This window comes from Mustela erminea, chromosome 4 (genome assembly GCF_009829155.1).
Source record: "Mustela erminea isolate mMusErm1 chromosome 4, mMusErm1.Pri, whole genome shotgun sequence".
Taxonomy (NCBI): domain Eukaryota; kingdom Metazoa; phylum Chordata; class Mammalia; order Carnivora; family Mustelidae; genus Mustela; species Mustela erminea.
This window is the reverse complement of record NC_045617.1, coordinates 33446113-33472464: the sequence shown is the minus strand read 5'-3', so window position 1 is coordinate 33472464 and position 26352 is coordinate 33446113. Positions and strand designations below refer to the sequence as shown.

The window sequence follows — 26352 nt, the reverse complement described above, 5'->3', positions numbered from 1 at the left end:
GAAAAATTAAAGAAGGTGCTTATATTCCTTCTCGTTCTGCAGATTTATGAGGCTAGGACAGGCCAAAACTAGAGAAGAGAAGAATTTCATTAGTTTATGGTTTGGAGTTTTGATATTAGACTAAATGGAACTTAACACTTTCTGTAATTGACTACAAGCCCTTTTAAGATCTGATTAGTCAGGGACGGTGGTGAGGAAGATAAGCTGGTTATTGCCTGTCTATGACTGGTCCAGTAAACTCCTTTAGTACCCTCAACCATTATATCTTGTGGACATTTTCATTGATTGGAAATCCTAAATAATTGGATTTTAAAATCTGTTCTTTTCCATTCTAATTTCTTCTATGTTCAAAGCTGAAAAAGTTATTCTTTTTAGATCTAATATTCTATACTCTTTTCTTGTCATTTTCTAGCAATTGCTTTAAAAGTATTTAGCTATTTCATCTCTTTGTGGTTTACTTTGTTATATAGCAAAATGTTCATTAAATATAAATTATCCCAGATTACTACCCATATCTGAAAATTGGCACATTTTTTTCATTCACTTTGTCCTTTTATATTGTAGGCCTAAATGGTTTTTGCTCTTCAGGTAGGAAATTGGACAGATTCTCAGACTTTTTTTAATGTAGAGTCCAAAGCTGAAACCGGCAGAAAGAATTGTTTATGTAAGGTGGGAGTAAATTTAGCATATTCCAGGCAGCATTTGGCAAAATTTGCCACTCCCTCCTTTTAAAAATTGGCCCTTCTCTTACTAGAAGCTTTAAGAGACTATTCTCATTTTCTTCTACTTCTTTCCCCCTCTTTTTACCAGTTGTTTCACTTCTATCTTAACACTAAATGTGGGAATTCATCTGGATTTGGTTTCAGATATATATTCCTTTCTATACTTTCTATACTTTCTTCCCAGGAAATTCAAATACCAACCATTTAAAACATATATTAGTGGGACATGGTGTAATTGACTGCCTCAGTCAGCGAAGTATGCAACTTTTTATCTTAGGGTTATGAGTTCAAACCCCACATTGGTGGTAGAGATTACTTAAAAAATAAAATCTTAGGGGTGCCTGGGTGGCTCAGTCGATTAAACTGCCAACTCTTGATTTCAGTTCAGATCATGACCTTAGAGTTCTGGGATTGAGCCCCACATTGGGCTCCCCATTCAGTGGAGAGTTTGCTTCAGTATTCTCTCTCTCCCTCTGCCCTGTCCCCTACAAAATCAATAAATCTGTAAAAAAAAAAAAAAAAAAAGAAAGGAAATAAAAAATGTTTTCTTTAAAAAAAAAAAAGAAAGAAAAAAGAAAATATATTGATGGAGCTTAAATTTGAATCCCCTACCCTGACACCTTCTGTGTGCTCTAGAGTCATATATTCAGTTTTCTCCCATTGTGGGGAAAATGACTAAAGTCGTCTAGCCAGTCGCAAACTCATCCTTGACTTTTTTTTTCTTTACAGTTTCCTTCCATATCTAATTTATTAATAAAAGTAACTGATCCCAATGCCAAAATATATTTCTATATGTTTTCTTCTTTACATGTTTTGTTTTTACTGCATTATTTCTAATTGCTCTAGGCTATTTATTTATTTATTTATTGTTGTGTTATGTTAGTCACCATACTTTAGTTTTTAGTTAGTCACCATCATTAGTTTTTGATGTAGTGTTCCATGATTCATTATTTACGCATTTATGTATAACACCCAATGCTCCATGCAATCTGTGCCCTCCTTAATGCCCATCACCAGGCTCACCCATCCCCCTATCCCCCCTCCCTTCTAAAACCCTCCATTTGTTTCCCAGAGTCCATAGTCTGTCATAGTTCATCTCCCACTCTGATTTCTCCCCCTTCATTTTTCCTTTCTCCTAATGTCCTCCATGCTATTCCTATGTTCCACAAATAAGTGAAAGTATATGATAATTGACTTTCTCTGTTTGACTTATTTCACTTAGCATAATCTCCTCCAGTCCCATCCAAGTTGATGCAAAAGTTGGGTATTCAACCTTTCTGATGGCTGAGTAATATTCCATTGTATATTTGGACCACATCTTCTTTACCCATTCGTTTGTTGAAGGACATCTCAGCTCTTTCCACAGTTTGGCAATTGTGGACATTGCTGCTATAGAACATTGGGGTGCATATAAGCCTTCTTTTCACTACATCTGTATCTTTGGGGTAAATGCCCAGTAGTGCAATTGCTGGGTCATAGGGTAGCTCTATTTTTAATTTTTTGAGGAACTTCCACACTGTTTTCCAATGTGGCTGTACCAATTTGCGTTCCCACCAACGGTATAAGAGGGTTTCCCTTTCTCTACAACTTCTCCAACATTTGTTGTTTCTTGCCTTGTCAATTTTTGGCATTCTAACTGGTATAACATGGTATCTCAATGTTGTTTTGATTTGAATTTCCCTGATGGTTAATGATGATGAATGTTTTTTCATGTGTCTATTAGCCTTTTGTATGTCTTCTTTGGAGAAGACATGTCTGCTCATGTCTTTAGCCCATTTTTTGACTTAATTATCTGGTTTTTGGCAATATATAATATCCTAAAAGACCCCTCCCCTCTATGGTATCTTTCTTTCTTTCTTTCTTTCTTTCTTTCTTTCTTTCTTTCTTTCTATCTGCCTACAGATTTCTTAATCTGTATATGGAGATTATATTAAATAATCCAAAAGGTCCTTTATAACATTCTTTGCTTCTCTTATTTTGTAGTTATTTGATCAGGTATTGATTTAGTAATTTAAAATATTTTGTTGTATCTATTTAATTCCTTTATTGAGTATGTATTTGTGTGTTTTCATACTCTTAAAGTATAGAATCCTGCATATATTATATGATCTAATTCATTGATTAAAAAACTTTCTTTTTTGAAACCATTTTTTTGGTTCTTTAACAAAAATAATGTAGTTTTTATTTTTTAGTTGGGAGATATGTGCTGTTTGATAAAAGTTACATTGATTGGCTTCATTTCCTATAAATTAACATTTGTAGACCTATTTTATTCTCTGGCTAGAGTGTCTCTCTCTTTTTTTTTTCTTCTTTATTTCCTTCTTTTCTTTTTTTCCTCCTTCTCCTTTCCTTTTCTTTTCTTTTTCTTTTTCTTCTCTTCACTTCTTTTCTTTCTTTTCTTTTTTGATGTTATTTTTCATTTGGTTCTTACAGCTATCTCCACTGAATAATAGCATCTGTTTGTTTCTCACCAACAATAATCTCTTGAAAAATGTCCTAAAGATTCCTTGCTTAAATTGTTGTTGTTGTTGCAATAAGGAACTATAAGACAAATTGAACTTTGCAACTGATACTATGTGTGACAATAGTTATAATCATTGTGTTTTCCTCTCACTTCTTTCTCTCTGTTATATTTTCCTGGATAGATGATACACTTTAAAATATTTTGTATGGCTTGCAGGGTGTCTTAATAATTGACTTTAAATAAAATCATTATACACCAATTATGATTGATTTCATAAATTTATTTTTAATTCAATAATATTTATTGTTCATGTAGTGCACATCAGCCAACGGTGTTATCAGGTATTTGCTATTCATATTGGCATCAGCTAATGGGGATATCATTTTAATCACATTTTAGAAGTATTTTCACTAGTTTCATTAAGTCCAAATCATTGGGATAACTTACAGGACTCTAGTTATTTCTGTATTTAGATTTCAATTTTCTTATGATTCTCTTTTTTCCCTTCAACTAGGGGCACCTACTACATGATCTTTCTTTGTACTTATAGGTTTTCAGTTTATAGCTCTAAATTAACAGTGCTTTTTGAGTCCTGACTATGTTTTCTACACTGAGAAATAAAATGTAGCCCTTCCATCAAGGAAGCCAACTGGGGAAGAAGATAATATTCTAGTAAGCAAATAAATGTGTAATTACAAATTGTGTTAAATACTTTGGAGAAAATAATATGTATTGAGAGTGAAAAAAAATAATGAATTTGTTCTGTTGATCTAGCTCAATATATTCAATTCAACCTTTTGCCTGAGTTGTGGATACACATTTTTAAAAAATTGTCTGCTGTGTATTTCCATTGTGTATGAACATACAGGATTGCAAATGTAACATCTTCTCTTCCTTCTCCCTTTCCTTTTCCTCCTCCTCTTCTCTTTTTTCTCATTTCTCATTTATTGAATGCTTACTTTCTACCATGAAATGTGATAGGAATTTTATAAATTTTAATTCTATAAATTTTAATTACAGAATGACTTAATATTACTATGCTATTTTATTGAGAAGAGAATTGGGGGTTATAAAGTGTGAAGTAACTTTCTTTTGTTCACTCATTAGCTAATGTTCAAGCAAGGATGCTAATTTCTGTTTCCAAAGTTCATGTTCTTTCTTTTCTGGATGTCATCTGCCCAGCATTTATTATATGCCTATTCTGTACTAAGATTGCATGCCTTTCTTCAAGTAATCATTACAACAACACCATGAAGTAGATATTATTATCATTTTACATGTGAGACAAGAGACTCAGAAATGTTAAATAGCTGTCACCACATAGATAGTGAGAAACTGAAGTGAGATTTGAATCCAGAACCATAAATATCTAAAGACCATGCTTTTTCCCACTTACCATGTACCATCATTTCCTTCTATGACACGAGAATGTATTGCTTATTTTTCTCTTGCCTGTGCAGACCATGAGGCCATTGATGAAATGTTCAGACTACATAAGATGAACACTCAGTAATTGTCTATTAAATGGAAAGTTTTTATAGGTAGATTATTTAACAAGTTGTCAAAATTGTGTAAAACTTGACTATAATTATTTTAGTCATTATGGAGCTAACCCCCATCCTTGTGTTTAGGCTAAAATATTTGAAACAATTTTCCCCAGCCAGGCCTATAACTCTGTAAATACTGTTATTTTGTCAAGATAAACTCCAGCTTCCTCTATGGAATTATGTTCAAATGAAAGAGATGATTTTCATATCACATGTATTCACTAATCCATTCAAAAGATATCTGAGTATCTACTGGGTGTCTTGCATAATACTAGGCTCTGTGAATACAATGACAGGGAGAAACAACATTGGTCCTACTCTATGAGCAACCTAGTGATAGAAAGAGACAATAACCAAATAATAACACTCACACACACACACACAATTACAAATTAAGATAAATGTGATGAATTCAATACTAAGAAAGTCTATCTGTTACCAGAAGACAGGCCTAATCTGGTGGTGATAGTGAACGTAGGGAGATCTACCAAGAAGGTATCCATTTGATGGGGTGTCTGGGTGACTTAGTCATTAAGCGTCTGCCTTCGGGTCAGGTTATGATCCCAGGATCCTGGGATGGAACCCTGCATTAGGCTCCCTGCTTGAAAGGAAGATTGCTTCTTTCTCTCCCATTCCCCCTGCTTGTGTTCCTTCTCTTGCTGTGTTTTTGTCAGATAAATAAATAAAATCTTAATAAAAAGACATCCATTTGATCTAGGGTATGAGGGATTTTTAAGGTCTTAGTTATGCCTATAATACCTGGGAAAGAGTGTAGGTATAGTAGTACATTACTAGAAAGTAATGTAACAATTAATATAATGTAGTTACATTAATTGTTTCATTTAATTGTTTAATTAGTTAATTACATTAATGTAATGTAATGTTTCCATTATTTGTTCATGCATATCCTTGGAATCTAGCAGATAATACAAAGTATATATTTATTCTTCCTTTATGTCACTTATCAATCCACACAGAAACCTCCTATAATTGGCATGTAAGAGCCTTTTTTTTTCTTTTTCCCTACTTCTTTTTCCCTCACAGTGATGTTAGAAGTCTTCTGTCCGTTCACCCTCTTGCTAGGATATCAGATCTGTCCTGCAGTTTTTTTTTTTTTTTGTCTTGCAGTTCTTATATGCCTCTGGAGATGGTTCTATGGGAGGAAGGAGGAAATAATTCCAGATCACTGGAACAGAATGAATAATCTTCTTGTGAGAGAGAGAACAGTGCATTCAGGAAACCAGGGAGTGAGGGAAGAGATGGCTACATGCCTGGAGCACAGGGAAAGAGTGATTTGGAAGGAGGTATAGAAAAGATAGAGGTCAGATAATGATTTGAGCTCAAGGTTCACCAATTGTGTCAAGCTGAAAATGAGTGCAAAATGTTGAGCTCATTTCTTTCTTTCCTTTTTTTATAGCTAGAAAACTCCCTCATAGAAGGGATTTTTAAAAATTTTAAAATTTATTTTTCCCCCAAAGTTTTATTTAAATTCTAGTTGGTTAACATGGAGTGTACTATTCGTTTCTGGAATAAAATTTAGTGATTCATCACTGAACTATAACACCCAGTGCTCATCATAACAAGTACCCTTCTTAATACTCATCACCCATTTACCCCATCCCCAACCCATCCCCATCCATCAACTCTGTTTGTTCTCTATCATTAAGAGTCTTTTACAGTTTTCTTCTCTCTCTCTTTTTTTCCTCTTCCCATATGTTCATATGTTTTGTTTCCTAAATTCCACATATGAATGAAATCATATGGTATTTATCTTTCTCTGACTGACTTATTTTGCTTGGCATAGTGCACTTTAGATCCATCCACATATTTGAATGTCAAGATTTCATTCTTTTTGATGGCTGAATGATAATCCATCATATATATATATATATATATATATATATATATATCATCAGTTGAGATAGATATATATACATATCTCAACTGATGAGATATACATATACATATCTCAACTGATATGTATATATATCTATCTCATCAGTTGATATATATATAATATATATCTCATCAGTTGAGATATATATATGGAACTATATGTCCATTCATCAGTTGATGGACACTTGGGCTCTTTCCATATTTTGGCTATTGTTGGTAATACTGCTATAAATATCAGGTGCTCGTACCCCTTTGAATCGGTGTATTTGTATCCTTTGGGTAAATAACTAGTAGTGGAATTGCTGGATTGGAGGATAGTTCGATTTTAACTTTTTGAGGAACCTCCATACTGTTTTCCAGAGTGGCTTTACCAGTTTGCATTCCCACCAACAGTGTAAGAGGGCTCCCCTTTCTCTGCCTCCTCCTCTGTTGTTTCCTGTGTTGTTAATTTTAGCCATTCTGACAGGCGTGAGGTAGTATCTCATTATGGTTTTGATTTGTATTTCCCTGATTGTGAGTGATGTTGAGTATCTTTTCATCTGGAAGTCTTCTTCTGAGAAATGTTTATTCATGTCTTCTGCCCATTTCCTAAGTAGATTATTTGTTTTTTAGGTGTTGAGTTTGAGAAGGTCTTTTTAGATGTTGGATTATAACCCTTTCTTAGATATGTCACTTGTAATTATCTTTTCCTATTATTTAGGTTGCATTTCAGCTTTGTTGATTGTTTCCTTCACTGTGCAGAAGTTTTTATCTTGATTAAGTCACAGTAGTTCATTTTTACATTTGTTTCCGTTGCTTCCCACAATGAGTCTAGTGGGAAGTTGCTACAGCCAAGGTCAAAGAGGTTGTTGCCTGTGTTCTCTTCTAGGATATTTTTCTTTTTAAAGATTTTATTTATTGATTTGACAGATGGAGGTCACAAGTAGGTAGAGAAGCAGGCAGAGAGAGAGGAAGCAGGCTCCCTCCTGAGCAGAGAGCTGGGTGCAGGGCTACATCCCAGCACCATGGGACCATGACCCAAGCCGAAGGCAGAGGTTTTAACCCACTGAGCCACCCAGGCACCTCTCTTCTAGGATTTTGAAGGTTTCCTTTCTCACATTTAGGTCTTTGATTTTGAATTTATTTTTCTGGATGGTTTAAGAATGTAATCCAGTTTCATTCTTCTGCATGTTGTTATCCAATTTTCCCAACACCATTTATTGAAGAGACTCTTTTTTCCATTGGCTATTTTTTCCTGCTTTGTTAAATAGTAGTTGAGCATACTGATGTGTGTCCATTTTTGGGTTTTCTATTCTGTTCCATTGATCTATGTGCCAGTTTTTGTGCCAGTACCATACTGTCTTGATGACTACAGCTTTGTGGTATACCTTTAAGCCTGGAGTCATGATGCCTCCAGTTTTGTCTTTCTTTTTCAGGATTACTTTGGCTATTTGGAGTCTTTTGTGGTTCCATACAAATTTTAGGATTCTTTATTCTAGCTATGTGAAAAATGCTGATGATATTTTGATAGGGATTGCATTAAATGTGTAGACTTCTTTGGGTAGTATAGACATTTTAACAATGTTTTTTTCTTCCAAATCATGAGCATGGTCCTCTTCAATTTCTTTCATAAGTGTTCTATAGTTTTCAGAGTAAAGATCTTTTTACCTCTTTGATTAGGTTTATTCCTAGGTGTCTTATTGCTTTAGGTGCAGTTGTAAATGGGATTGATACCTTGATTTCCTTTTCTGCTGCTTTGTTTTTGGTGTATAGAAATGCAACAGATTTCTATACATTGATTTTATATCCTATGACTTTGCTGAATTTATATATTAGTTCTAGCTATTTTTTGGTGAATGCTTATTGATTTTCTACATAGAGTATCATGTCTGCAATAGTGAAATTTGACCTCTTCTTTGCTGATTTGAATGCCTTTTATTTCTTTTTATTGTCTGCTGAGACTAAGATTTCCTATACTATGTTAAATAGTAATCGTGAGAATGAACATCCCTGTCTGATTCCTGGCCATAGAGAAAAAGCTCTCAATTTTTCCCTATTGAAGACAATATTAGCTGTGCATCTTTCATGTATGGCTTTTCTGATGTTGAGGTATGTTCCTTCTTTATGTACAATGTTGAGAGTTTTTATCAAGAATGGATGCTGTATTTTGTCAAATGCTTTCTCTGCATCTATTGAGAGGATCATATGGTTCTTATCCTTTCTTTTATTAATGTGGCATATCAGGTTGGTTGATTTGTAGATATTGAACCATCCCTACATAGGCTCATTTCTTTGCAGTTATTCTTTCTCCAGGATCTTAGACTGTTAAGTTCTGGCTGCTTTGGTAGTCCCACACTCCAATTTTTATCTCTCCAGATCCCTTAGACTGCAGAAAGCTAGAGCATCAGAATGTCACTGTATGCATCTTTTCAGCACCTCTGTGGCCTGTGCTGCAAATTTGAAGATGTCCTAAGAGAAGTGTGAGTCAAAAATTGTTTTGTTCACTCAAATGTCTTCAAGTCCTAGCTGCTGTTATTGCTTTTTTTTTTTTTTAAGATTTTATTTATTTATTTGACAGACAGAGATCACAAGTAGGCAGAGAAGCAGGCAGAGAGAGAGGAGGAAGCAGGCTCCCTGCCAAGCAGAGAGCCCGATGTGGGGCTCGATCCCAGGACCCTGGGATCACGACCCGAGCCGAAGGCAGAGGCTTTAACTCACTGAGTCATCCAGGTGCTCCGTGATTGCCTGTTTATGTTTTAAAGCCTTTTTCCCCCTGTAATAGCTCTAATGAAGCATTAATTAGATTGGCATCTAGCTTCTCAACAGAAATATCAGAAGACAGAAGCACATGTCATAATATCTTCTACCTTAATAGCAAAGGTTGATAAATACACTATTATAGTTGTAACCACATTATTATTCATCCTAAAGGAAATATAAATTTTATCCTGCAATATATAAAAAGGATGACATATCAGCACTAAGTAGGTTTTATTCTAGGAACTCAGGGTTGATTTAACATCTGAAAATTAATTAATATAATTTACCACATTAAAAAAGAAAAATGATATGGCTACCTCAATAAAGTGAGCAAAAAATTTCAACATCTATTCATGATATACAGCCTTAGCAAACTTGGAGGAAAAGAGAATTTTCTTAATCTGATATATGGTGTTTTCAAAAAATCTACAGGAAATAATACATAGTGGTGAGATGTTAAAATTCTTTCATCTGAGATCAAGAGTAAAACAAAAATGCTACTTAGTGTTACAATGTTTTACTTGTAATAAGGAATTAAAAAGAAAAATAAGGAAAAAGAAATAAGGCTTTAAACAAAGAAATAAAAGTTCTATTTGATATGGTTGGATACATATCAAGTAAAAAAAATCTATGGAAATATTTTTAGGATTAATACGCAAATTTAATAAGGTTGCTGGATATAAGAATAATATAAAAATTAACTGTATTTCTATATAAGTAAAAATGAGGTGAAATGCAGTTTATAACACACCTATCAGTAACATAAAAATATGAATTAATTAAACACATAGCTAACAAAAATGTGGAAGACCTATATATAAGATTATAAAATGTTATTGGGAGATGCAAAAGAAGACCTAAATAAATGGAGAACTATAATTGTAATATTCAATATTATAGAGATATTAATTCTCTCCAAATTTATTTATGGATTGAGTGCATTCAGTTCAAAAGCCCAAAAGGTAATTTTGGAGACTTGAAAGAAAAGCAAATTTTAAAATCTGCATAAAGGTACAGACTGTCAAAATAGATAAGACAGTCTTAATAATGAAGAACAGGATAGGAAGAATTGCTCTACCAGATTAACTATAAAGCTATAGGAATTAAGATTGTGTGGCTAGAATAGACAGATGGACCAATGGAGCAGAACAGAGGGCCTAGAAGCTTATTGTTTCATTATCTATTGCTGTGTAACAAATTCTCCCAAAACTTAGTGACTTAAACATCAACAACCATTTATTTTGTCTCATGATTCTATGGATACAGCAGAATGGTTCTTTTCCTCAAAATGATGTCAGCTGGAGCTTCAGTCTTCAGGAATCTTAACAAGGACAGAATTTCTTAAGTGGCTTATTCATATGTCTAGCTGTTAGTGCTGGCCTTTAGCTGAGAGATCACTAGGTCTGTTGATTACAGCATTTCAAGTCTCCATTTGGCCTTCCTACAAGGTTTGGCCTACTCACAAGATTCTAAGGAGTTATAAGAAGGCGTGTTCCAAACATACAGAAGAAGAGACTCCCCATATATTTGGGTTTAATTTAGGAATTCACACAGCATCACTTTTGCCACATTCTAATGGTCAAAGCAGGTTATAGGGTCAGCCCAGATTCAAGGGGATGGGAAGGAGCAGGAAATATTTTCTACCTCTCAATGGGAAGTGTTTCAAAGGAGTTGCAGTCACCTTTAGTCAGTCACTTGATAGTCTGTATACTTGATGAGAACAAAGATGACATTATGGGTAAAGATTTGACTTTTCAATATATAGTACAGAAAGAATTGGGTGGAAAAAAGTGAAACTTGACTGTACATCATACCCTAATCAAAAATAAATTTCAGTAGGGTAGTATACTTAAATGTCACAGCCAAAAAATATATTTCAAATAATGTTATAGAAAAATATTGTGACTTTGGGTTAGGGATTTTTTAAAAACTGCACACAAAATGCTTTAATCACGGTGAAAATATTAAACTGGACTACATTTTAACAGTTGCTGTTAGTTCTTATGTCATTCCCTTGACCCATCTCTAATTAACCATACATAGCTGGTAAAAGGATAGTTCCATGGTGACTCATACTCACCTCTCTGACAGTGTTTCATAGTTTCTATCCGGGACCTTTTCTACTACCAATGATTCTTTTAGCCAATGTGTAAACACCACTGAAAGTATTAATGGCCCTAAGCACAGTTCTAAAACAGTAGAGCAAGATCTGGGATAAATGCTTCAGTCTCCTGTCCTTCAAAAATATAGTTCTGTAAAGGATTCTGTCTAGTTCTCAGGAGGTTGTAGCAGAATTAAGCCCTCCTTAGAGTGGTGATATAAAAAACACACCTTTATATTAGCTTTCCTTTCCTCTCTAACTCTTCCTAGTCTCCTCACCTTTAATACCTAGGATCATTACCTAATTAAACTACTACATGAAAGTGCCTGTCTTGGTCTGTTTGGAGGAATTCAAACTAAAACAACATTAAAATTAAGAATCACTGTTTACCAATGGTGTTAATAAAGAGAAAGAATAAGTCTACAGAATAGGAGTAAATATTTTCACAAAATGCCATCAAATAAAGCTTAAATCCTGAACATTTAAAAAGAAAACCTATAAATAAAAAAGAGATAATATTTTAGAAAAATAGACTTGTTTTGTATACAAGCCATTTACTTAGGGAAGAGGTACTCAACTACAAATCCAAATTAAAGCACATATGGTGCCACTACACATCCACCAGAATGGTTAAAATTCAGATAAAGACAATACCAAATGTTAACAATACAAAATTCTTCTATGCAGTGCTGTGGTCTGTAGTCCGTGTCCCCCTGAAATTCACATATTGAAATCCTAACCCCTAATGTTGATAGTAATAGAAGGTGGAGCTAGTTAAGATATGAGTTGAATAATCAATTTGAAAAACTGGCATCATCAACCAAAATTAAAGATATGCATACCCTTTGACATACTAATTCCATTCCCAAGTACACATCTAATCAGAATATATGAACTTGTCCCCATAATATGTTGTAATAACCTAAAACTGGAAAAGATCCAAATGTCCAATCATCCTAGAATGGATAAATATGTATGTTATAGTCATACAGTAAAATATAATATAACAAGGAAAATTAATATGCTAGAGCAGTATGTAAGATTACATTATATATGTAATAGATTAAAAAATACATAAATTATGAGTTTATGGACTGTTGTTTCATCTTTATTACCCCATTATGCCTACCTACAACATGGATAATTTCTGGGCAAATCTTATATATCATTAGCTCTTCAAATGTAGAAGATTTTTACATAACTATAAGACATATCATTAAAAAACATACAATACCATTATCAGACTAAGAAATTTAGTTTCTTCACATCATCCATTATCCAATCAATATTCAAATTTTCCTGGTATTCTCAATTATTTAACAGTTCATTTGTTCAAACTAGGACCCACAAAGTGGCTAACCTCTTTTATTTGATGCTATGCCTCTTGAGAGGTGTGACTGTATATACTAGATTCTCCAGAGTCCTATTTCAATAGTATCCCTTTTAGCTCTCTAAAATATCCTGTTTGGATGAAAAAGTATATGGTTATCCTACAATTAATTCCCTTTTGTCTTTAAACTCTCATTCTCTCTCTTTTTTTTTTAAATTTTTTGTTGTTTGAAGAAACTAGATTATTTGCCCTGTAGATTTTTCTAGTCTTGATATTTGTTAATTGCCTTTCCCTATTGTTTAAATGTCCCCCTGTCTCCTGTGTTTTTTGTAAACTGGAAGTTATAATTAGAGGTTTGATTTGGTTTAGGCTCCATGAGGGTAGGGGGCAGAATACAGATAGTTTTGTTTATTTCTGTTAGAAAGAATGTAGAATCTGCTTGTCTTTCTTTCAGTAAGCTTAGCAGTCACTGGTGATCATTGCCTAGATGTATTACGTATTTTTTCAAAAGGAGTTTTCCAAATGGTGATATTAATGTTCTGTTTCTTGATCTAGAGGGTAATTATGTGGGGCTTTGCTTTATAATAATTCACTCAGCCACTTATAAACTTCTCTAAATATGTATTTTATTTCATGAAAAAATTTTAAAAATACATATGTGTGTAACTAAAAATGTGTATGGCTATGGGAGGATAAACAGATGAAATTGGTGAGAAAAATAGTTAAATCACAATTATGAAGTTAACATGTTTTGCATATTAGACAGAAATTAATTACAGAAAGTAAATTTCCTCAGTATTCTCAGTACTAAAAATAAAATTTGAATAATGTTGATGAAAGAAAGACTATTCCAATGTGTTAATTTCTTTAGGAGAATTTCTAAACTTGCTTTCTATGTTAGACTCATGTAAGAAATGTGGTAAAAGTAGAAGGTGGTGATGGTGAACAGAAAGAAGTTGGATGTAGTTTCATGAGAATTAATGAGAAGAGGTTTATATCATTTTTAGTAAAATATATTAATTAAGATTAGTGTTTAGTGAATAATACATACACATTCTAAAAATGATAACTTGATTGTGACTTTTAAAAAAAACAAAAATGCTTATTCAGTTTGATGATTACAAAGTGATTCATGTGTTTATTACATTGCAATTGATTCTAGACACCATTTCCCAGGATAGACTTACCAAAGTGATAGTGCTAGATTTTAAAATATACAAAAATAATAAAGCCCCTACCAGCTTGTTGATAGAGATGGAAAATGGAGAATCTTTTCTATTTGATAATAGAGGTGAAATCATGAATCTACCACTTTCTTGCTAAGGTGGAATTACTATCGTAGAGCAAATTTCCATGGAACTGCATTTTGAATAATATTTCCCAGGGGTACTAACCCACTGAATTTAATTACTTCTGGGGAGTAAAAAAGAAAAAAAAATAACCTCATTGGCTCCCGGGAAAATATGCCATTGTTCTCTGGGGTTCTTTGATTTATATTCAGGCTGTATTGGCCAACAAACTCCAAAAGCCATCTGTATATTAACTGATATGGGGATCTTGTAACTTGGTTCACAGTCTTCTTCACGCTGTCCTACTGATGACCCATCTATTTCCCTAGCCTGACTGTATTTGGTTTCCATTACTCTAATGACCATTTCCATTGGAGACTACAAAGCATGGAAATTGAAGGACTGATTTGTGAAAACAGGCTGGGTTGAATCACTTCTGGCTATGTCACACTGGGAAATTTCCTTAATCTCTTTGTGCCTTATTTCTTTCACCTGTAGAATGATAACTATAATATGTCCTATCTATCTATTGTAATGATAACACATGTGATACATTTGGCACATAAGAAGTCCACAGCAAATTGTAGTTATCTTCAGTACACTTTCACAGCTTATGTACTTAGTTTCATACTAAAAGATTTACCACTGCCAAACTACTCTATTCTTCAGATCTTGAACCATGAAGATATCTACTCTGATTATAACATTCTTGCTTTGTAAATGCTATTTCTCTCATTTCCTCATGACCAAGACTTCCCATTTACTATAGTTTCTTGACCTGTTTTTATACCTTGATTCCAGTGGTTTCCAAATTTCTGTACTTCATGGCCAGAAAAAAATTGGGAGACCAATATAGGATTATTAATTTATTGCAAGTAAAGATGTTGAAATAACCAACAATATCACAGGTTGAAATTATGAAATTATTTGTGTAATTTATTTTTTAAGTTTTAATTTTTAAAATTTTTTATTGTTATATTAGTAACTATACAGTACATCATTAGTTTTTGATGTAGTGTTCCAAGATTCATTGTTTATGTATAACATTCATCTCCATGTAATATGTGCCCTCCTTAATACCCATAACCAGGCCAACCCATCTTCCTACAATCCTCCCTTCTAAAACCCTCAGTGTGTTTCTCAAAGTCCATGGTCTCTCATGGTTTGTGTGTCCTTCTGATTCCTTCCCCTTCATTTCCCCCTTCCCTTTCCTAATGTCCTCCATCATATGTCTTTCCCTGATAAACTATGTATTCTTTTTTTTTTTTAAGATTTTATTTATTTATTTGACAGAGATCACAAGTAGGCAGAGAGAGGAGGAAGCAGGCTCTCCAATGAGCAGAGAGCCTGATGCGGGGCTCGATCCCAGGACCCTGGGATCATGACCCGAGCCAAAGGCAGAGGCTTTAACCCACTGAGCCACCCAGGCACCCCTAAACTATGTATTCTTGTGAAGTATAAACTCATCAAATATCTGCATTGATCTTCCTGAACATACAGGATTCAGTGTTTATTATGTTATACTTAAGATTCAATAAATACTTTTTTGAATGAATAAAAGATCTATATTACTTAATGAAACATATTTTAGCAAAAAATAAAAGTTCAAATTCTTAAATCAAATATATATATATGTGTATACATATATGAAAAATAGTGCCAAAAATAATAGCATTAAAAGATGTATTTTTATTTGTTTTATACAAATAGTGAATTTGTTGATTTGTATTCAGGAATGAAATACAAAATGAAGCTCACATATCTAACCTTTTCTGATACATTCTTCTTTAAGTTACAGTTAGTACCAAAATTCTAGATTCAGATTAAGTGTGCTGATGAAACTGTATACTATACTCTTAGGGCAGCTTTCTCTCAGTTTAAAAAATTTTGGTCAGGGCTTACCTGGGTCATGTCAATGTCTCAGAGAGACTACTATTTTTAAACACATTTCAATATTTGTTTGACAACTGTATACTAGGATATTTTTTTTTTGGTGCTGAATTATTTTTCCTAAAATTTGAATGCCTCTTAATTTAATATCTTTATTAGTTATCTGGTCCTCTTCTTTGAGTTCCCTCAAAATAAAACTCCACCAACACATGAACTTTAGAGAATAAAGTAGAATTTAGAAAAAATCAAAATAGAGGGTATATTTACACAATGCATAGCTTTTAAAAAAATTTTTATATTTTTTTCTTACCATAGCACATCCCCTCCCCAATATCCATTACTCACCCACTCCATCCCTCCCATCTTCCTCCCGTCCAGCAGCCCTCAGTTTGTTTCCTGAGATTAAGAGTCTCCCTCTCTGGTTTCATCTTGTTCCATTTTTCCCTCCCTTCCCCTTTGATCCTCTGTTTTGTTTCCCAAATTTCTCATAGCAGTGAGGTGATAGGATAATTTTCTCTGATTGACTTATTTCGCTTAGCATAATACCCTCCAGTTCCATTCATGTCATTGCAAATGGCAAGATGTCTGGGGTTTATGATGGCTGCATCGTATTCCATTGCATAGATATACCACTTCTTCTTTATCCATTCATCTGTTGATGGACATCTAGGCTCTTCCAATAGTTTGGCTATTGTGGACACTTTTGCTATAAACATTCAGGTGCATGTTGTATTATTACCCTGAAGATACAAATGTAGTGATCTGAAGGGGCAATGCATAACTTCTAACTCAAATGACATCTCAGGGAAGTTCCAAATCCCTCTCTTCAACCTCAAAGCTACTAAGATCTTTTCTCCCTGGTGTTCTTTAGCCTTCTTGCCCTCTTTCAGTAAAATTATATTTGATATTTCCCCCCCCACACACACTGTATCTTTTCCTAATTCATAGTAAACAAAAGGGATATAGTTTGACTCTTTTAAGTAGGTAAGATAGATACAGTTTTAAAATAAAAACTCCTGAGTTAGGCCTCCTAAATTATTGCCTTAAAGTTTTAGGGGAAATACAGAGGGTGGGTAGGAAGAAGTAAGAGAAGTCATAAAGTTCCACCTTCTTACCACTTGTTATAGTTCTTTTAACTCAGAGAACAACACTAGAGTCACTAATCTTGTTAATATTTAGTGTATTTATTTTGTACAGGAATTCTGTGATGTGATGGTGTTAAACTGTGTAGAGACTGGTAGAAGTACAGGAGGGTAAGCAGAAAATCTCTGGAATTCAAATCCCACCAATTATATTTATATTACTACCATTATGCTGAGCAAATAATTCCTCTGAACTATAAATTCTTCATTTGTAAAATGGAAATAAGATAACATCCACTTCCATAATTGTTACTCACCTCAATGCCTGATACATCATAGTTCTTCTGTTAAGCACATTTCTTCTTTCCCACCATCTCTAATCTCTATAACCCTCCATAACTAGTTAAGATAAAGGGGAAACAATGAATTTAAAACCTACAGTAAATCAGTAAACAATCCAAAATGTTCATACTGGTTACCTACTTTGTCTAGAACTTTTTTGAACAGTAGGGATTGTCTTATTCTATTTGGGTAGCTCTAACAAAAATTCCATAGACTGGGTGGCTTATATACAACAGAAATTTAATTCTCACAGTTCTGGAGTCTGAGGTCCAAGATCAAGGTGCTGGCAGATTTGGTGTCATATAGGGGCCCACTTACTGATTTATAGATGGCTGACTTCTTGTTGTGTCTTTACATGATGGAAGAGGGAAGAGAGCTATCTGGGGTCCCTTTTATGATAGCACTAATCCCATACATGAGGGTTCCACAATCATGTCCTAATCACTTCCCAAAGGCTCTACATCCTTATACCATAACATTTGGGATTAGATTCTCAACATATGAATTTTAGAGGAATACAAATATTCAGTCCATAATAGAGATACAAATATTCAGTCCATAATAGAGATTACAAACAGGAATAAAACAGAGTTTCTGTTGGAAGTACCTCTGGCTTAGAGCCAAGATCAAGAGGAATCTAGTGAAACTACTTCTTCAGCAGATAAGATCTGAAATGAGTAGATTGTCAGGTATTTAAGAGATGTAAAGTCTACAATAGTTTGGCTATCCCAAGAAGAATTTTGGATGGCCAACATGATGCTTTCCATTGGGTGGTATTACCTTGTTCAGTTGACCATGATCCACATTGTAATCATGTAGCCAGGGGCTCAGTCTTTGTGTAGAAGTACACATTTAACAAATCTTATAGTTATTAATGAATATCCTAGAATGTCAATTTATTATAATAAATGAACAAGATACCATTATATATACTGAAAAACTGATTTATCCATAAATAGCCTTTTCCTATGGACATATTTATATAGGAATCCAAATTAAAATAAAAAGGCTGATAAGGCAGCAAACAATTAATAAATGAAATAGATGATCTTAAGAAGCATACACTAACGTAGCTTCAGGTACATTTTTTTTTCTTATTATAAAGATGATTTTACCAATGAATGGCATGCTTATGTGGTAGGCAAATATGGGATAATATAAGAAAAAGTGACTAGTGTTAGAATTAATGGGAAGTATATTTTTAATAGGATGATGACTTTTCAGTAGGAGGTTAACTACACACCTATTAGAAATGGAAAGAATGCCTGTTGTCTATTTTAATTTTCTATGTGAAGTAAGAGGACATTTTTAGGAGTACTGTCTCAATACCTGTTCCTGAAGATTTCTGACATTTTCTTTCTACCCATTGCCCAGGAAAATATCTCAGAATTAGAGGGAAAGTGAAAAATAACTATAGAATATACACATTTTTCTTTTTTTTCCTAAATAGCCTTTAATTTCCCAGCTATTCTCTGAGCATTTATTTAAAGTGAAATCCACATGATTGCTTAATAGTTTATTTAGTTTTCTACTTAATGCTTGACACAAAAGTAGGATAATGTGGGGAAAGAATACATAATTTAGCCCTGACTTCAAGCAACTTTGAAATCTTATTGGAAAGACAAAATAAAAGTTTGAAACAAAAACTTTATCAAATAGTAATAAGTCAGTTATTTAGAATAGATTTAACAAATATTTCTAAGCTTGTATTCTGAGCACGGTTCTGGACGAGGTATAGGGATGCCAAAAATAATGATTCCTGCCTTTGAGGCACTCACAAGGAAATCCAACACATGACAAAGAGTTGTCTCACACTAATGGAGTATGTGTAGATGCCAAGGGATGCTGAGAAGAAGTGATCAAAGATCAAAGGATATAGTTGTTCCCTAGATAAGATTTCCTATGCAGGCAATTTGAGAGTTGGGTCTAGAAAAGCATAAACTGGCAAATATGGTGTAGGACAGTCCAGGAGCTAGAACAGGGGACAGGGGTGGGGTTGATAGTGGTCTGTCATGTGGGTGGGTGTGATGTAGAATCATAAGCAAAATCGGTTTAGAAAAAGAACAATTTTGCTTCAAAGAAGAGGCTATCTTTCAACTTACTTTTCCTTTGATCAATCCATTATGCTTCTCTCTACTCTCAGTTCTTCTTGGTCTTAGTTCCTTATAGACAAGCACAACATAATGCAGATTCCCCTGCAATGTGAAAGTAGTGTTCCTATGAAAATTTTCATAAGCCAAAATGGTGTAAAGAAATAATTATCATTAATTTATGTGAAAAATTTTTGAGCATTCCCAGACACAAAAAATAACCTCTCAGCATTTTCTGATAACCTTAGGACACATCTTGCTAAAGGATGCACAAAATAAACTGAGACCAAGAACAGATACTTACAGACTTAGTTCAAGCTATAGTAGCTTGATGCTTAGATGCTGAGTTTAGTTTCTAAGGAAGGAGCTTGGTGGGGGGCCACTCTTATTGCTGAGGGTACACACTACCTCTAAACTGCTTGCTGCAACACAATTCAAACTATTTTTGATTTTCATTTTTTTCATAAAAGTGTAAATCCCCTTGGATTCCTTTTGATTAGCAAAAACACATATTTAGATATTTCATAAAAGCAAAGTGGTGTAATATGATCTTTCAAAAACTGGAGATATCTGTGTTGGTTATTCAGCTTTTAGGAATTTGGTTGCTAGACTATTTTCAAGTGACCAAGGACTGAAGGGGAAATTCTTTGTTCTTAGTTCATGATTAAATAAGTACAGAAAGTTCAGGACTTACCCTACTATAATAGTTCTATCTTCAACATGTTGATACAAGCTCACCTTGCTGTCCCATAGGCAGTAGGTAGAAAAATAGAGGGTGGTGCCTTGTGCAGTCTGCTCTAGGAGCTGGAGATTAAGGTGGCATATCTACATCACTTCCACTCATACTCCTCTGTCCCTAACTCATTTACATGGCCCCCTCTAACTGCAGGGAAGGCTGGAAAATGTTGACTCCCTCTGTGTTATTCACAAAGTCTCTGGGCAAGAAGAAAAATCCACGTACTAAATAGTAGTAGGAATCCTCGTTCTGGGTATGCAAGGATGTTATCAGGGAGGTCACAAGTGGCTGAACAAAGTTAGACACTAGTTGCCCTCTTTCCACACTCTTAGAGCTAAAGGAAATTTGGATGATAGCAGTATAGTGGGTCTCTGAGATCAAAGATCCAGAATTATAACTAGAGAATGAAAACATGACTTGTGTACCTCAGTGAAGCTGAGGTATGAAAATATAGGAGTTATTAATATTATTTTAGTAGGTATCACTGTATATTTAGGGCTAGTGGGTCAGCACTCTTTATGCTTGTTCATCTCTGCCTTTTTTGGTGTCCATATATGCCCTTAAAGATTTATGCATTAAGACCAAATAGACATGGAGTCAGACATCTCTCCCATTCACCTGTGTTTCCCCTGCCATACCTGGCTGTGGGTTCAGTTAATACATGAAGAAATCTAAAGGAATGAATTTATGTTTATGTGAGGTATCAAATATGTCTGCACATGCAGTTACATTCATCTATTTCAATTCTGTGAGTTTGTTTTCCCTTTTAGCCTCAAGGTCTAAAAGAGCATAATTTTTGTCTTTTTATTTTTTCAGAGTTCTAGTATACAATGCACCCATAATAGATGGATAGTTAGTAATGATGATTCTACAGTTGCACATATTACACCAGTAATAAGAAGTTTTAAATGCATGTTACCCATTTTAGCCTGTACTCACTTGCTGCAGAGTCAAATATACAATGTGTTTCTTTTATGAATTAGCTTTACTCTAAGTGTAAAGCATAGATTTGTTCATAACATCTGATGCCCTGTATTTTCAGAATGTTTTTTTCAGACTGTTTATTAATTTTCTTTTTTTTAATTAATTTTTAAAACAGAACCATCATTGAATAAAATGAGGACATTACTGATAAAGTGTGTGTGGGTCTAAGTGCGTTTGTGTTTAGTGTTGGTATTGTATGGGTGAATGTTCAGTAGTTCCTAAAATAAACACAAATATTCCTTGATGTCAGTATTTTTTTCTGAGTGGTATCTATAATTTTCTTCTTGTGTGTAAACAAACAATAGCACACAAGTGCACTATGGTTTATAGCTCAATAAATTAATCTTAGTGTGTGGGAGATTCATTGTGCCTTAATCAATGAATAACTATTCCTTTCTGATCTCAGTAAGATCCCATAAAAAGGGTGTTACACCTGTAGCCTTGTTCCTTTTGAGCCCAGAAACAAAACTGTAAAATTATTAAATTATTGAATTGCCTGGGTAATATATACATATATAGTACTCAGCACCTACAGTAGTTATGCATAATTCTAAAAAGGATACCATATACAGCCATGGTGTTCTTGGTAAAATGCTATGAAATAGTGACATCTTTTATTATATCTTGCAAATGCATACAGACAATGATAATTAGAAAATAATACTGTGGTGAGTACTTATAATAAATTTATACCATCAACACATGTCTGGAATAAAGTAGCCCATTCAACCAAAGTAAAAAGAAAAAAAGTTATACATCACACATATACTCTTACACACTCTCCCATATAAATTTTTCCTCCTCTCCCTCCATTATAGAAGGAGAGGCATAAATTGGTTTGTCTCTTATAATAAACAATTTGGGTGGATAAAAACATTGACCAAAAGGGAGCTCTAGGGACTCTTCCAGCAGGCATCCAAGGATCAAGGGTGCTTGATGTCTGTGGGAAGATCAACAACTGACTGCTGGTTTCTATAGAATCATGGCTTCTGGGAATTGAGGAAGTTAGTTCTTATTTTGCATTCTTGTGAAAAAGTTAGAGCTGACCTTTGTATTAGGCCTAGCCTTACTTTTATTTTTAAATGTACAATGACATGGAAGTTTCAGCATCATAAGAAGTGGAGAGCAATCAAAGATAGATTTTATTATCCTTCCCTCTCATCCAAAGCAGTGTTAGTGAAGTTTAAATGTGACTTGTATGACATTTAGTCTTGCTAAAGGCTGGTTTCAGGCATGGGCACAGAGTTTTACAACCTACAACCAAGTTTTATCCATGAATGAAAGTAATTTTCTTCCTTTTTTTCTAATTTGGACAGATTTCTTTCATGCCTAATTACCATGGCTAGAGCCTCCAGTGCAGTGTTGAATACAAATGGTGAAAATGGGCATCATCATCTTGTCAACCTTAAGGGGAAAATTTTAGGTCTTTCATTATTGACTATAATTTTGGCCATGAGTTTTTCATAAATGCCCTTTATAATGTTTATTTACCATGAAATTTCTTCTCAATTTGTTGAATGTATTTATCATGAAAGGGTATAGATTTCATAAAACCATTTTCCTGCATCAATTGAGATGATCATTTTTTTTTGTTATTACACTCCTTCAAAAAACGTTTTTATTTGAAATTAGTTGACATACAATGTTACATTAGTTTCAGGTGTACAGCTTGCTGATTTGACAAGTTTATGCGTTATGCTATGTTCACCACAAGTATAGCTAACATATAACTGATTAAATTGCTATTACAATATTAACTGTATTCCTCATACTCTGCTTTTTATTCCAGTGACTTAGTTATTCTGTAACTGGAGACTTGTATCTTCCATTACCTTTCACATATTTTGCCCAATGCCATATTCCCCTTCCCTCTGACCAGCATCAATTTGTTCTTTCTCTTTATAGTTCTGATTTTGCTTTGTTTGTTTGTTTTTTTAAGATTCCATTTATGAGTGGAATTATATTCTTTATATATTCTTTATATTCTTTAATTATATTACATTCTTTTCTTCAGTGAGTATCTTTACAATCATTAATTTCTTTAACAGACATATTGCTTATCTTTGTTTCATTTAGTTCTTTTTCCGAGTTTTTCCCTTCTTCCTTCATTTGGAGCATATTCCTTGGTTTTTCCAGTTTGCTTGGCTTTCTGCGGTTGTTTCTATGGGTTAGTCCTTTAAGTTCAAACACATTCTAAAAACAACAAACAAAAACAAGAAACAACAAGAAAAAAAACACAAATAAAATTAAGAGTTCTTTTTCTTTTCCTCCTTCTCTTCTTTTTATACCCACTTCTCTACATTTTAATGTATATGTTCTCATAGTTTGTATCTTTTTATTCATATTTTTCTTATTTCTAATTATGACCCCTTTTTTTCCCACTTGAGATCCCTTTAACATTTCTTGTAATTCTGGTTTAGTGGTGGTTTGTCCCAGAAACTTTATGTCTCCTTCAAATCTGAATGACAAACTTACTTGGTAGAGTATCCTTGGTTGTAGTTTTGTTCCTTTCATCACATTGAATATATCATGCTTCTCCCTTTAGAGTTTTAAGAGTATAGGTCTTAAGTTTGTTCCTAGATATTTTATTATTTTAGGTGCACTTATAAGTGGATGACTTCCTAAATGTCTCTTCAACTTTGTTGTTATTATATAGAAACACTACTGATTATAATAACAGCTGCTGTTGTTATTATATAGAAATACTACTGTTATTATATAGAAACACCCTAGGTTAGGAAGTTTTCAGATATAATTTCTTCAAATAAGTTTTCTACACCCTCTATCTCTCTTCTTCTTCTGGGACTCCTTTAGTGTGAATGTGTGTTTACCTAATGTTCAAAAGCTCTCTTAATCAATCCTCATTTTTTAAAATTTTTTTTCTCTTTGCTGTTCAGCTTGTGTACTTTCCATTAGCTAGTCTTCCAGATCATGGTCTTCTGCATGCTCTATTCTACTGTTGATTCTCACTAGTGTGTTTTTTTATTTCAGTTATTGTATTCTTCAACTCTGATTGGTTCTAGTGTTTTCTATCTTTTTATTGAAGGTCCCAATGAGTTCTTCCATTCTTTTCTTCAGTGAGTATCTTTACAATCATTTAATTTCTTTAACAGACATATTGCTTATCTTTGTTTCATTTAGTTCTTTTTCCGAGTTTTTCCCTTCTTCCTTCATTTGGAGCATATTCCTTGGTTTTTCCATTTTGCTTGGTTTTCTGCGGTTGTTTCTATGGGTTAGGCAAAATGGCTACTTCTAAATTTGGAGAAGGGGTTTTGTGTATAGTGTCCCCTATGCAGACTATGTACGTGGTTACTTTTGTGGACTGGCTGGAGCTGTGGCTATATATGCTAGTTACTCTTTTAAACCACAGCTTTTTACGAAAAAGTAATGAAAAAATAATGATAAAATAGTAAATTAAGAGAAAAAAATTTTAAGAAGAAAAAAGTGAAGAAGAAACAAACAAACAAAAAGAACAGGAAAAGGATAAAACCAAAGAGAAAAACAAAACCACACAAGACAAATTTTAAAAAGTAAAACAAACAAACAAACAAACAAAAAACAAAATACCCCCCCACATATCCCCACAAAATTGTAGCTTGTTTTCTGTGTTCCAGACCACAGGCAGCTGGTACATGCTTATGAACCCTAAGCTCTCTGAAGTGGCAAACTCACTGAGAGGACTGGACGGCCTGCCACAGTATTTAGACCCCATTCTTGTAAAGGCTTTTAAAGTAAGGTGGGAATATAAACTCATAGTTTTCCATTTCCTCTGATCTGGAGAGCTTTCTTGCAGCTCCTTTGCCACTTGGTGAAGTTGTATGTTGTCTCTTAAATGCTAATTTCTCTTTTAAGCCATGGCTATTTTTCTGTGCCCAAAGATAAAGAGCTCTGTTTCTGGTCCCTTAGTACTATCCTTTCCCACTGTAGTTGGCAGCCTAGGGATGGGGGTTCCCTTTGTTACAGTGTCTCAGTCTCTTGCCATTTTGCTATTCTTTCAATCTTTGGTTGTTTAGTAGCTGTTCAGTCAGCCCTCAGTTCTTCTTTAGAAGGAATTATTATATTAATTGTAATTTGGTGTGTTCTGTGAAGGGGTGAGTTCAGAGTCTTCCTATGTCACTGTGTTAAACCAGAATCTGTTTCCCCACCCCCCCACTTAGCTCTATTAATGTGATTTATTACACTGATTTTAGTATGGTCAACTCTAATACATTATTTTAAATTCTCAATACTTATTTTAACTGTGGCTGTTGCCATTAGTTGCATTCAATCTTTGTTTTATTTCATGTAGATAGAAATTAATAATGCCTCACTCACAAATGGTATGAGACCACCTGTAGGAAACTGTTTGGCAATCATACATGAGCACCTTGGAATTACAATGTAGGTGGCAACATTCAGAGTGCCCTTTGGGACTCTGTGGAATGGGAACCTATGGTTTAATGGTTCTCCTTTTCTTCCCTTGGGGACATGATGCTAAAGTCTGTTTCATAAGGCTTCTTAGAAGGTCTTGCTAGGTTAAGCAACCAGTGGCTTAAATTGTCACTGACTTGATTATATATCCTTGTATTTATTTGTTGTTCTTCTGGTTTTACTTCCCATATCCCTTGATCACATTTTCTGGGATGGCATTCAAATAAATTACTCACTTATATCCATTTTCTTTGATTCTGATTTTGGAGAAACTGAGGACAATACAGAGCTGAGGAGTCTGTTCTACCTGTCCAGTGACACTGTATGAGAGAGAGGGAACTTCCAGGACATAGTGTGGCTCCTAGCACTTGATCTTGCTTATACTAGATGTTACAAGTGCTATATTGTTTGTTTTTTATTTGTAAGGACTCTGCTACTATTTTTGATTTTGAGTTTTGAGGTATTCCCTAAACTCATTCAAGATTCTTTGTTTTTGAGTTTTGAGGTAGTCCCTAAACTCATTGAAGTCTCTTTGTTTTTCCATTAAATCTTTCTCCTTTTCTCCTTTTGACTATAGGACAATATTCTACAATAATTGCCTTCATTAATTAAAAAGGGATACACCTGCAAAGGGAATATGAGGGGTGGTTCTTATGTATATGTGCATTTTGAGTGATTGGGGATTAGTGATTAAAATAATACATCTTATATTTTTAAAATCATATGTCAG

The 26352-nt window shown here is 34.0% G+C and overlaps 1 long non-coding RNA gene across 3 annotated transcripts in view; it reads left to right on the top strand.

The window, feature by feature from the left end:
* LOC116588206 overlaps positions 1–26352 on the top strand; it is a 932011-nt gene that overhangs the window by 300791 nt on the left and 604868 nt on the right. The gene's annotated exons all lie outside the window — the stretch shown is intronic.